This window comes from Lycium barbarum, chromosome 8 (assembly GCF_019175385.1).
Source record: "Lycium barbarum isolate Lr01 chromosome 8, ASM1917538v2, whole genome shotgun sequence".
Taxonomy (NCBI): Eukaryota; Viridiplantae; Streptophyta; class Magnoliopsida; order Solanales; family Solanaceae; genus Lycium; species Lycium barbarum.
The window spans coordinates 78,140,849-78,151,441 of NC_083344.1; the positions used below are offsets into that span (position 1 = coordinate 78,140,849).

Here is a 10,593-nt window from a genome sequence, read left to right on the forward strand (position 1 = left end):
CTCGGGAAAATTGTTAATTAAAAATGACATATGAATTACGGCTCATTTTGGCCGCATTGTTTTCACATTTTTAAGTATTATCCAGAACTATGGCAATATTGGGCTCATTTTAAAGCTCGTATTTTTAAAACTACGTATTACAAATTTTATTCCTCACAAGTATTATTTCACGAGAGTGTTTTAAGTTAATACATCGATTTGGAACTATGTATAATTAAAAGAGTATACTACATTTTTAAAACTTGAGGGGGGAGAAGTTTATTAAAATAAACTCTCCCCCCAAACCCATCGTCTTCCACAAAAACAAAAGCACCAAACGACCCTTACGTACAACACAAAAACAGCAAACCAAACGATCCTTTGTACGGATTTCCTTCAATTTCCAGCTGTTCCAATGGTTTTTGGTTAAATTTCTTAAGAATTTTTACTCTTCCAGCTGTTTTGTGTACGATTGAGGCAAGAATATTCAAGGCCTTTGGCATTTTTGCCCTTTTTCTCAAACGGTAAACTCCCATTTCATTTGGTATTGTACGAATCTAACCAATTTCTAGCTGTTTGGTCCTCTGATTTTGAAATTCAAACGAATTTGGGAAAAGAGGGGGGAATCCCACATCGGTTGGAGCACAATTTTGTGCATTTCTTGGGTTCTATAAATAGAAACCCTTCCTCTCATTTAAAAAAAATGAACAATGGTGTTGAGACCTAAATTATGGTTTCCACCATAGTAATGGGTTTTTAACCCTAAGAGTTGAGAACACTCAAATTTTGAGGAAGTTCTCACTCTAGTATAATTTTTTGAAATCACTTCCGTTCGTTGGATTCGATTAAGGGGAAAGGTAAGCCGTCGTCAACGCTAGTCTCCCCTGTTCGTTGCTCGACAAAAAAGATAATTTTATTTCTCGTCTTAGCATTGTTCTTCAATTATGTATATTTCCAGTTTTAGGTAGATTAGATTAGCTTTAGTCCTGTTTAAGTAAGATGTTTAGTTTCCTCTTAAAATATTTCTTATTTTGCGATTCTGTTTAGCGTCATGTAATTCAGTTTAGTTTCAATCTCGTTAAGTTAGATAACTAATCTTTCTTTCCCTAAACTCTCCGGAGAGTGCAAAACATGAATTTTATACTCCTTTGGTTAAAATCATGATTTTCCCTTAGTAGATAATATGATCTGTAGAGTAGACTTGTAGCCATGTGTCTTTAATATTAATAATGCATTGTTAATTTTGGGGATTCATGAGAATTAAGTTACTTTCAACTTTGTTTGATTTAGGTTCCACAGAATTGTTTATACTTTGTGTAGATTGGTTTGGTTTTCAATTCTAGTTGAACTAAAATGCTAGCCTTTCTTTTCAAGTTCTCTGTGTATTCCAAGTGTTGACTAGTTGTTTGATTCTGTATTGGCTCCATATGGATCAAGTGGGAGCTTTCTTCTTCTTAAATGGTTATCCTCAAGCTAGATAAGCTAACCTGTTCTTTCCTAACTTCATGATATGTTTTTCTCTTTGGAATCAATATGAGAATGAGTAAAAGAATTGCTAATGCTGGTCCTTTTAAATGCTTCTGTTAATGTACCTCCTTAAGATTCTAAAGAACAAATTATTATTGATCCCCTAACTTCCCATCTTTGGCATGCTAAAGGATTTCATAAATGCTGTGTAGTAATCTTCCCTGTTGTATTTAGTATCCTGTCACCGTTTACCCTGTTAAGGAGTGAGAACATTCTTTAACAAAAAGAACTAAAGAAATATCCTTTATCTCCACTTAACTTGGACTTGCCTAACTACTAATGTGTGCTTAGCAGTGGCAAGTCAGTCAATAGTCTGCTATTTTTTTTAGAAAAAATAAATAACTTATTTTGTCTTTCTAAACATTCTGTATGTTACTTGAGTTTGGTTGAAATTATTTGGAAGATTTGGTCTTACTTGAGGAGTAGATTTGTTCCAAGTATTGGCTTTTACTTGACTCTGTTAACTGTGTTTCCAAATTTTTAAGAGGTTAACTGAGAACTAGCTGAAGAACTTCCAACATCAAACGTTACTTGTTTTCCTCTCTTTTTGGCTGTAAATTCACTGGATGTTGTTTGAGTTTCAAAATCCTTAGAGGTATCAGTTCCTATCTTAAAACATGAATTTCTCTTTTAGGGTAGTCCCATTTTTGTTTAAGTTTGATTAAAGAGTTGGAAATTGATAGCTAAATTACTATGTGATTTTCTTTCTTGTTTAGAAGAACCCTTCAGACTTATTATGATGTAAGCTTGAGTATGTGGAAAATATTGTGTCTGGGATGCTAATTCTTAAACATTGACATTGGTTTAATCTTTCTGGAAAGTCCAAATCTTCTTAAAATAAGGCTGATGCTATACTTAAACTGATGTATGATTAGGGGCTTAAAAAGGAATATGTCCTCCCAAGTACTTAGTATTAATTTCTGTCTGCAATGGTTTGTCTTTTAAAAGATCCAATGTCTTTTTGTCCAGCTCAAGAAATATGTTGACATCTTTGAGTGTTTGTTTGTATCCCTTTCTTGAGAGATGGATAAATTTGAGTGTGGGAGATTGTCTTGATTATCTGGTAGGACAGATCAACAGTATGCAGTACTCTCTAGTTGAACCTTTTCTAGCTAATATTCTCTTAAAAGTGGTCTGAAGTTCTAGTTAGTTAACAGAAGATCTGGATATATCCTTTCTATTCTCTTTAAAAGATAAGTTTAAACTACACTAACAAAAGAGTTTGAAAGAACTTCATGCATTTAACACAGTGATAATTGCTAGTCCAGTTACTTTATCTATTTATAGTAAGATGTGCAATCCAAGGACCCTTGCTCATTGAATGATAAGTGTTAAAGTCTGATTCTTAAGTTTGGACTGCAATTCTAGTATTGGATGGTCTTTATAATATATGTTGCTGGATTAAATATTGTGTAGATGGCTGCTTGTTTGGATTAACAAACCATCCTTTCTTTCTATTTCTTTAGTATTGTTGAGGTCCTAGCTCTGTCTGTTTGCTCACTAAAGGCCTGTTATTGATTTAGTATAAGTAGATTCCTTGGTCTCTCTTTAGTTGCATGTAAAATATGAACCACTTTCTCTTTTAGCTCAAGCTGGTCCCTATTCTGGTTCATTCAAATGATAATAGCATTAGTTGCTGAATAGGTATGCATAGGTGCCTATTCTCGTAGTTGGACTCTTTCAGAATTTTGAAGCATGTGCATTTTTTAAATCTACCTTGTCATGATTAAGATTAACTGATTTCTTGGAACCTCAACATGTTCCATCTTCTAAAAACTGGTTTTTGTTTGAATGTTGAGCCCTAGAATGAACCAATAGACTATGAATTGTTGTACCCCCTTATCAAGTGGTTATCTTAGTTTGCTTAGTTAGGAGGTGTTCCCTGTTTGTCCTTTTTTGACTTTTATCACTTGGCCAGCTGAAGGCCAAGATGTGCTTACGGTTTGGTTTAGCCTTCTCCAATAGCCTGCCATGCCTAAGGTTCTAGAAACCTTTTGATCTTTTGCGGCATTGGAAATTGAAGGTGGTAACCCCCTTTACTGTCTTGTCTTTCAAGTTTAATGTTTAACATCTGGTTTAGGATCAGTCTTGGAACTGCCCTCTTAAAATTGTGCCTAGTTGAGTTGACACTGTTACTTGCAGTTACTCCCAAAGGAACAAACAATTTTAATTTGCTGAGTATGGAATTTTCGTTAACCTGCTATGCTTATCCAATAATGCGTGTTGCATAATCTTAAATGGTTAAAGAAATCTTTGTGTCAATGTGGAGAGGCAAAAGTAAACTTTGGCCTTTAAAAATTGGCTAGGAAGTATAAGTGTAATAATTTAAAAGAATTTGATAGTGTTGAGTTAGGTTCTCTACATTTCCAGTTTTAAATCAAGACATGACAATTAATGAAATGCCTCATTTGATTCTATTTTGTTGCAACCTTCCTGTGCACAAATACTCATTCTTCACTTCTCCTCTTCTTTGCATAACTTGGGGAAATTTCCAATCCCCAAATGTTTCCTGAGTTACTGTTGAGTATTGCAGAAATCTTCTACACTTCTGAAGCCTTCTAAAGGAAGCTGAGACTGGATGAGTTGTGCTTACTGGCTTGCTGCACTCAGAGCTAAGTTTACCCTACATCCTTTGAGCCATTCTTGCTTTTATGTGTTGTCTCTATCACTCCGTAAACTACCATGTCACTATAGTGTTATTTTTAAGTTGACTGCTACTGCTGTGCTGCCTACTTGCTTGGCTACTATGCTTGTTGTTTGGAACCACTGTTATGCTCATGAGGATCTCCTATGCTGCAGTTTTATTTCCATCACTGTGGCTATCCTTTGTTCATTGTTTGCTGCTGCAATATAATGTTGATACTACACTTAGGGAACTACTGAGTTTTAAAAGAAACAAATGCTACACTTGATTAGAGTGTAGTGCTAAGCTCAGTTGAAGCAATTGCTTCCTTGCTGCTATTTATTACTACTACTTTGATGTTACCTACAACTGAGTTCTGTGTTTAGTATGAGTTGATGTTCTCAACACAACTGCTAGTGTTATGAGGCTCAAGATGATGTACTTTTGGCTGCTATGCTTAGTTGGTGGCTGTGGCATTTTGAACTAAGTTTTGGTTAGTTTTGAGGCCAAATATTGTCACTCTCTAAAGGCATGCTGCTGTTGAGTTTTGCCACCTGCTACTGTGTTTGAAACCTGCTTCTGCTATAATTAGCTACTGGTTCAAAGCGTTATACTCTTGGCTGCAATTTTTTGTTATTCACTGCTGCATTGTTGGTTGTTCACTGCTATTGTTTTGAGCCCAACAACTGCTGCATTCTGAGGATGAAATAAGTAACTTTGTTGAGGCAATTTGAGGCAAATAAACTGCTGCACTTCAAGATACTATACTTGGCAAAATACTAATTATTCTCATTTCTAATCTTGCGAGGTACAAATAAACAAGTTCGGGAAGTACTACAAGGGCGAATACTACACAATTGGAGCATACGCATGGAATCTAAACAAACGGAAGGACAAAAGGAGAAGTATCAAAAGAAGAGGCAAAGACTTGGGCATTTGGAGCTTCCAGGCGTAGAATAAAGGAAGAACGAAATTACAACTGAAGGTCCAAGAAGGCGAGGAGATAGGCTTATCCAATTAACCTCTCTCCACCTTCATTCTCTCCCTCCCTTTAGTTATTTTGAAAATATTCTGTTTACTTGTTTTATTTAAGTATCGTTGGAACCCTTATAGATTAGGACTTAAGATTAATTCTAAATTTAGAGTTGCCAAAACAGATTTTTTAAAGCCTTGTATAAAACAGATATGAAATACGAATTATTTTTAATGAAAATTTGTTTATTCATAATTTGCCTCTAAAATAAGGTTGATGCATTAACTTTAGGAGTTTGAACATAAATGACTTAGATTTAAGAATTAAATTTAATTTAAGGAAGAATGAGGGATTAAAATAGAATAAAAGTAACTTGACGGGATTTATAGCAATATGCCTTAATAAAAGGAGACCTTTACTTAAAAAAAAATAAGAGATTGTCCAAAATACTTTTAAAGGGTGGGCTTATGTGGTGTTCTACTTAAGTTAAGTGCCTTTGGGTCATAACCTAGGTGTCCAAGTTCGAAACCCGACGTGTGATATGTTTGCATGAAATAGACCAACTTTTATTGCGGAAATCTAGAATCCTAGAATCACTAGAATCCTTACCTAGACTTTGATAGATTAGGTTTCTTGTAGGATAATCGTAAAAATTGCTATTTTAAATGAACCCTTTTCGAACTGGTTTTCCTAATTTCCTAAGAATTAGGCAGCGACTCTAAAATGTATCCTTTAGAGCATCACTAAGTGGTTGGCGGGTTTTTCCGACTTTCCCGGTACGATTCAAAACCCTACTTCCGATACCTCCCTCCTTTATGAGGTATGTGCAAGCCGGTTAAATTTAGAATTCCCAACGCCCGCTACAATAAATATTTTCATGCATGGTAGGTGTTTGTATAAATGCCACAAAGAAAGAACAAAAAATTTGTTGAAGGGAATGAATGTTTCTATATGCCCAGTGGTGATTATTTTGTAAAAAATAAGTGTTGGGTGTAGTCTTGTGCTGAATTTGTTTTCATAAACAGTGATGTTCCCGAGTGCCATTCGACTACAACCCACACAAATTGGATAAATGGGGTAGTCTGAATCCCCATGTCAAAACCCAAAAATTGTTGTCACCATGAGTATACCAATTTCTTAAGTGTGGGGTGGCCACTCTTGATTAGACTTTTGGCTAATTGGTTTGTTTGATTGCAGGAATAATGTCTCAAAGGCCTAAACGAACAAATACAGGAAAAGCTACGGCTGCTTCAAGTATCCGAGCTCGAAATAAGGGGCCTGCCCTAGCAGAAGAGGATGACACAAGCACTGCACTGCAGTTTGGGGCAATAGAACCGCATGGGCGCTACTGGTTCCAACACTTTGAGCCATCAATAGCTCCCACTCCAGAATTCGCCATTGATGCGAATAAGCTCTGAATTAAATTCCTGCGTATCCATCCAAGTATCTTTTCCCCGGGTTATGGTCGTTTGGGCTAAACAGTTGGCCCCGCAAATATTGATATGGAGTTAAAGAGTTTTATGCCAATTGGGAGCCCGGGTTTGATTATGTAAAGGAGATGGAGTATGTCATCCCAATTCTGGGGAAACAAATACTGTTCTGATACCACACCATTAACCAATGGATGCAATTCCCCGAGAAAGATCATACACGATTTGAGAGGTTCTTGTTTAGGCCTAACATTGAAAACTTCGCAACACATTGTTTTCGTCTTGATGAAGTGTAGAACGGGGTGCGGGCCGGACTCAAAAGGTTTATGGGATAGGGATACAGACGGGCGACATAAGTCCTTGAAGAGGAACAACTTTGTGCTCGAGGGAAAATTAATGCTAAGGTTCGTCAACTGTCAATCATTCCCACGACAAATGACACTAATTTGTCAAAACTGAGATGTTGTTTGGTCTACTTTCTCTTGAACAATATGGACATAAACATGGACAAAGTTTTATTGGTAGAGATGGCAAGAATGCAGAATCAGGGAAAGGGGAGACTTCTCTACCCCTCCATGGTGACCCATATGTTGTTTCAGATATTCAATATACCGATCAATACGGGGGTCGATTTCAAGATACCAAGACCGGATAAGTTGTTTGATATCACGGCCATTAATTCGGCAAAAGGAAGTTTGTCCTCCCTCATGTCAGAGCAGCGGACCAATCAGTGAGGATGTTGTTTGCTGACTTAAAGCTGAGAATGGAGCGGGGGAAGGCAAGCATGGATGAGCTGCAATAGATGGCCCCACTAGACTCCACCACGAGGACCTTTCTTGGCCTCGATGAGGTCTCTGAGATTCCATCAGATGAGGATGTGAACTCTGTGGATGAGGATGACTAGTTTTATGGCACCGCTGTTGCTGGTGCTGAGTTTGACTAGGCCCTAGTGGGCCACAGGGAGTATCTCTCGCCTGGCTCTGCTTTTATATTTTTTTCATATGCATTGAGGACAGTGCATGAAATTAAGTGTGGGGTGGGAGGTACGTCTCGAGATAGAGGATACTTATGCCTTAGGATTTTTCTTTTTTAGGAACCTTAATTTTCTTTGTTCTTCCTTTTCGTTTAGGATTATCCTTAGAAAAAAACACTAAAAAACATAGAAGCAAAAAAAACAAAAAGATTTTATTTTCTAGTTTTAGTAGACTTTTGGTAGTGGCATAAGTTATCCGTTAGGATTATTTTTTTCTTTTTTATTTTTAGTCGTAGAAAGGGTTTTTCCTGATGATGGGTGGATGACAACTTGCTTGAGGGAAAATTAGTCCATAGGATGACCATTCAAATGCTAGGTGCTCGGGTTAGGTGAAATATTGGTAATGTGAGCTATTCGTGATTTTGATTTGAAAGCATGCCGTGAAAATAGATGACCTCTCTTGAAATACGAAATTCTTGTTGTGTTTGACTCATGTATGACCCACTTGGCATTGTTGATATGTTGTTGCCTAATTCGAGGGACAATATGATCCTTCTTGCGTTGATTATGTGCCATGTGTGTGTAAGGATTTGATATTTATCCATGCTTTGTATTTGATGTCTAGAACTTGCCCCGTGTGTTCGTGAAACGAAATGAAGTATGCTGTAACTTATGAAGTGATAGAGACATTTCTTTGTTGGCCTAAATCTAACCTTTTCCTACCAACCCGTGCTTTTGATTATACCCTAGTTAACCCCGTTAAGCCTTTTAGCCTTTTCTTTGGTAGCAGTCAATATAGTCGTACCCTTTGGTGCTAAGTAGCTTGTTTTTGATCCAATATACTCCTTGAGCACTTTAATGATGAATTATGGTAATTGGAGTTGGGATGTGAAAAAAAAGGGGAGGGATTGTTGGTTGCATTCTAGGGAGGTCTATAAGTGCACAAAAGGATAGTAATTTTAGCTTGTTAGTTGGGAATCGAAAAAAAAAGAGTAAAACTGAACTGAAAAAAAAAGAGATAGTTGGTTTTATCGAATAAAAGTTTTCCTTCTAACTAGTGTCTCTAAAAAAAGTGGTGCTTACATAAAAAGAAATAAATGGGTGTAACTTGGGCAAATTTGGGTGTTTGTTGGTATTGTTAGTGGTTGGCGAACAAAGTTAAATTGAAAAATATTGTATGTATTAAAGTGCTTAGGGAGGTTAGTCACTATTAACCAAATATTCCTACCTGTCCCACAACCTACATTACAACCCTTCAAGTCCTCTTCGATCTTAGGTTCAATATGCTTATATTAGTGAAGCGGTTACACTACGGGCAAGCCTATGGTATGTCGTATTAGCATGTGATATTCTTTTTGAGAGTTAGCGTATTTGTTGAATTCATGTCCATTGAAATGACAAAATTGATTCTAGTGAGATATATGGACAACTCTCTTCTTGTGAGGGCAAATGGTTGACAATGGATTGGTGAAATATTGGATTCTTGGTTAAGTAGCATGATTACTTAGTTTTAAGTGGTGTCTTTGGGTCATGTCGTTGTTGAAAGAAAAGTGTTCTTGAGATGGTCGCTGGTTGTTGTTTTGAATTGAAATTCGAATTTTTGGCATGTCTTTCGAAAGAATTTTCTCAAGTGATGGGTTTCTGAAATATTCTTGAAATAGCCGTATTAGCCGAAGTCTGAGTAGACTTGTTTTAATGGTAGGATTGTGATCATGGTAGGTAGGTATAGGCAAGTGTTAGCTCGAGGGCGAGCAAAGTCTAAGTAGGGGCGTCGCAACATATATTAAATCTATTTTGGACCGGGTTGCACGTTTCGCAACACATATATATATATATATATATATATATATATATATATATTGGATCAGGCTGTGAGCCGCAGCAGGTACATAGAATTCGCGGGTCCCTCATGGGTCATGACTATCAAGGCGTGGAGGTATTCCACCCAGAGTGTGTTTGTATGATTGCATTGCATATGCATTCATCATTATCATCTCATTTGCATCTATTTATCGGATTCGTGGACTGTACTTGTGATTGTGATAATTTGAGGAATTGTGAGAAACTTAACAGACTTGTGTTTAGGTACTTCACCATAGGCTATGATTTGGTTGTTGCTCTTTCGTACTTGTGATACTATTCTTGGACCGTGTTGATTGATACTTGATTGTGGGCATGATTATCTTTCAGTCTCTTTCTTTATATATGTTAGCTAACTGTTGTCGGCCTATGATACCTACTTGTACATAGTGTTTTTGTACTGATACTACTTTGCTGCATTCTTTTAAGATTGCAGAGTACGTGACAGGACTTCCTCTCCTCGTGGCTGATTTCCCGAGGCTTTGCTGACGAGCATCCAGGGTGAGCACATAGACGGTTCCGCTGCCCGGATGCTCTTCTTATCTACTTGTCTTATTTTGATATCATGAGACAATATTCTATTTTCAAACTTGTAGTATTTGTAGTAGTGGCTCTTATACGACCTTAGACCAGATTCCTTGGAATTGTTTAATTATTTCCGCACTTATCCTTATTATTATCTACGTTTGAGACTAATATTTTGATTGTCTTAATTACTTTATTGTGGTTGAATGAATAATTTGGGAAGGGTGAAGGGTTCGCCTACCGTGACACTATGTTAGTAAATGAGTCTAAGGACACCTATATTGCCATACTTCTAAAACGACTCAAAAATGACCTTAGAAAAGTGACCCCGGGTCCATAAGGTTAAAATCATAAATTTATGTTGGAAACGTTTTACCCATAGTCTCGGAAGTCAAAATACCAAGTTTCATATGTTTCTAACCCTAATTGATCTTCAATTTCACTAATTTATTAAGAGCCTCAATTCTTGATGAACCCGTAAATCAAATCGTTTGGAATTTCATTTTGAAGTTGGAAATAGTTTACCCAAGCTTTTATCAAGTTACAACTAGGTATTTTACTCAAAGCATCACAACATTTGTTGGAAAAAACCATTTTCATCTTAGGGTTCATAGAATCATGAACCCCCAATCTAGCATGAAATCCCTTGGTAAACAAAGGTATAATCATAATAGAGTGATAGAAGCCTTACCCATAGAAAAGT

The 10,593-nt window shown here is 36.7% G+C and overlaps 1 long non-coding RNA gene across 2 annotated transcripts; it reads left to right on the forward strand.

The window, feature by feature from the left end:
- The first annotated feature begins 249 nt into the window (after nucleotides 1–249).
- Nucleotides 250–5,357, forward strand: LOC132606218 (uncharacterized). Of its 2 annotated transcripts, none has more exons than XR_009569641.1 (2): nucleotides 250–836; nucleotides 4,040–5,357. It is a non-coding gene; the product is annotated as an uncharacterized LOC132606218 (long non-coding RNA). The 2 variants fall into 2 exon arrangements; XR_009569640.1 differs by having other exon boundaries at nucleotides 250–503.
- The last annotated feature ends 5,236 nt before the right edge of the window (nucleotides 5,358–10,593 follow it).